Source organism: Sinocyclocheilus rhinocerous, unplaced genomic scaffold (assembly GCF_001515625.1).
Source record: "Sinocyclocheilus rhinocerous isolate Xijiao unplaced genomic scaffold, SAMN03320098_v1.1 scaffold1243, whole genome shotgun sequence".
Lineage (NCBI taxonomy): Eukaryota > Metazoa > Chordata > Actinopteri > Cypriniformes > Cyprinidae > Sinocyclocheilus > Sinocyclocheilus rhinocerous.
Genome location: NW_015626033.1, coordinates 241,740 through 244,892, shown reverse-complemented (window position 1 = coordinate 244,892; position 3,153 = coordinate 241,740). Strand labels below are relative to the sequence as shown.

The 3,153-nt window shown below is 37.4% G+C and overlaps 1 long non-coding RNA gene and 1 pseudogene across 1 annotated transcript; both read left to right on the top strand.

Moving 5' to 3' along the window:
• The window catches only part of LOC107707029 (retinol dehydrogenase 14-like), a 1,712-nt pseudogene extending 520 nt beyond the window's left edge, over window positions 1-1,192 (top strand).
• Window positions 1,193-2,431: 1,239 nt separating this feature from the next.
• On the top strand, window positions 2,432-2,915 carry LOC107708180 (uncharacterized). Its single transcript, XR_001636337.1, has 2 exons — window positions 2,432-2,468; window positions 2,566-2,915. It is a non-coding gene; the product is annotated as an uncharacterized LOC107708180 (long non-coding RNA).
• The last annotated feature ends 238 nt before the right edge of the window (window positions 2,916-3,153 follow it).

Below are 3,153 nucleotides of genomic sequence, written 5' to 3'. Positions count from 1 at the left end.
GGGGGGGGGGGGGTGTTCATTGAACACACTTTAACCTTTTGGAACAGCAGGTCCCAGTAGAGTGTGAGAACAGTAAAACAATTAGAACAAATAATAATAATCATGAAACACCAAATATATAAAAACGTTTTGTATAAAATTACCACAGCATTGTGTTGGCCAACAGATATTTTAATTAATATATTTATATTTTAAAACAAACTTTTAAAACAAAATAGTCTAAATTTAGGCCAATGGGATGACTGGAAAAATGTCCCAATTATCTTGAATTAACTAATATAATACATATTCTTATAATGATGTATGTAAGAGTTGATCAGTTTAAAGATTTCATTGTGTATTGCTGTTACTACTATTTTATCTATGGCCTATTATTTAAAATCTTGTGTATAAGGGTTGTGTTTTTTTTTTCATCTTCTCATTCTTGTGTTCAGAAATAACTTTACAATTTGCCATATCTGTTGTATCTCAAACAGGAAGAGTCAAGGATTGACATCCTGATCAACAATGCTGGAATCTACCAGTGTCCATACACCAAATCAGAAGATGGATTCGAGATTCAGTTCGCCGTCAATCATCTGGGTCACTTCCTGCTCACTAACCTCCTGCTGGATCTCCTCAAACGCTCTGCTCCTAGCCGGATAATTGTCGTGTCCTCCAAGCTCTACAAATATGGTGAAATAAACTTTGATGACCTGAACAGCGAGCAGAGCTATGATAAAGCTTCTGCCTATGCACGGAGTAAACTAGCCAATCTTCTATTCACTCTGGAGCTCTCACACCGACTCGAGGAGACCGGAGTGACAGTAAATGCTCTCACCCCAGGGATTGTGCAGACTAACCTGGGCAGGCATGTCCACATCCCACTGCTGGTGAAGCCACTATTTAACCTGGCTTCACGGGCCTTCTTCAAGTCCCCTGAGGAAGGTGCGCAGACTTCTATCTATCTGGCCTGCTCTCTGGATGTGGAGGGTGTTCAGGGGAAGTGCTTTGCTAACTCATGAAGAGCAGCTATTAGCTAAGGCCACAGATGAGGAGGTGGCCAAGAAACTGTGGGACATAAGTGAGGTAATGGTGGGCATCACAACCTGAAATCTCAAAGATTTAAGAATTTAAGTCACCTGTTCTTTATTATTTCAAAATCGACAACTCTTGAGAAAATAAAGTACCATCAAGTATTTTCTCTTGGAAAGAAAACATGCAAAAGCAGAGGTGTAAAGAGTACCTAAAAACCATACTTGAGTAAAAGTACTGATACCTTACAGTAAAAATTACTCCACTACACGTTACAAGTCACCAATTCCAAAACAACTTGAGTAAAAGTCTTAGAGTATCTGATTTTAACAGTACTTAAGTATTTTACTTATACTAAATATAGGCTCAAATATGCACTAGTCAAAGAGACATGCCAGTCAAATACTGTAACGTTGTGGAGAAGCTGCGGAAAACAGGCAGAGGCAAGGATCTATGTGCTGGTATTTCATGGAAAAACTAGAACAAACAAACAGGCAAAAACCAAAGGCAACAAAGAACAGCATGACTGGCAAACAAACAACCATTACATTCAACTCACAAGGAACTAAGGAAAAACTAGGGCTATATATACACACAGGGGGCTAACAAGCTTAACAAGATAACAAGACACACCTGGGGAGACTAATCAAGGGGAACCAATGTACAAACGGACTACAAACACCACGGGAGACAGGAAGTGACATAAAAGTCCAGGGCAAGGCACAGAGAGCATGAAACAAAAACAAGAAAAGAGTTGATTTGTGATATTTTCTAAAACCAAACGTTTATTTTCTAAAACCAAAATAAAACTGAACACCTACAGAACAGCAGAATATGAACGCAATGCGCAAAGTCTCTCGCTAAGCGTTTTCCTCCCGTAGAAAAACATAAGCACGTATTAAGATGCTATTAAGATATCAAATTCAATATACAGTTTATTAATATAATGAATATGTATGTAGTATTTCCTCCCATACCGCAAAACGTGGCATAATGGACTAAGATTATAAAGACCAAACTCAATATGCTCCTCTTCATTATTGAAATATACATAACTAATATGTACAGGCAAGCAGGTGAGCCCATTCTAGAGGAGGAAAACACTTAATGAGAGACTTTGTGCATTGCGTTCATATTCTGCTGTTCTGTGGCCACAGATTTGCGGGTCTTGTCTTTTTCTTGCAGGACCATGTACGTTAATAGTAGACTAAATTAGTTTTAATCATTTAATCACCACCACAGTGTCTTGTCTCCATTGGCAACACGCACGATTTGTGTCGATTGCAAGTGACATTGTAATTTAGTTTATTTTTTTATTGTCTTCACCACCTGGCTACTGTTGTAAAATGTTGAGAGATTCAAACAAAAAGTAATCAATAAATAGAACAAAATAAAAAAGACTGCAAGTGATGTCACTTGCGGAAGCGCAAGTGTCTGAGAGTGCAAGTCTGAGAGTGCAAGTCTGAGAGTGCAAGTCTGAGAGTGCAAGTCTGAGAGTGCAAGTCTGAGAGTGCAAGTCTGAGAGTGCAAGTCTGAGAGTGCAAGTCTGAGAGTGCAAGTGCAAGTCTGCAGCCAGACCCTCTTGTGCTAGTCAGGTTCATAGATTTCAAAACTATGTGTGTTCAAATGTGTTGGTTAAGACTAAATGCAACCTAAATGGGCTATTAACTGGAGAATCACCACAAATAATGTAGTTTACAAAGACTAAACCCTTTCTTTGACTGAAAATGTGTGCAAATAGTACTTAGAATTTCTGATAGCAATATTGTGCCTAAATTCTGATCTGTTGTTACACTTTTCTGCTGTTGGGAGTGAAACACTGCATTTGATTTGCACTTCTCATACTGAAGATTAGTGGAAATACATTCTCAGAGTACTTAATAAAGATGCATTAAACAGAAGTACAGTAGTATCTCAGTTCTGATTATACATTGCATTGTATATTATGCATTTGCAATGGCGAAATGCTGATCTGTGATATTGTGATAATATACTATACACACTTTTAAGTGTAACTGCACAAAGAAAAAATTTTTAGGCTCAGGCCTATATATATATATTTTTTTTATAAAAATTAAAATTTAAGGAGTTGTGTGTTTTACTCATTGAAAATAAAGGAATGTAAATAATTGAAATAAA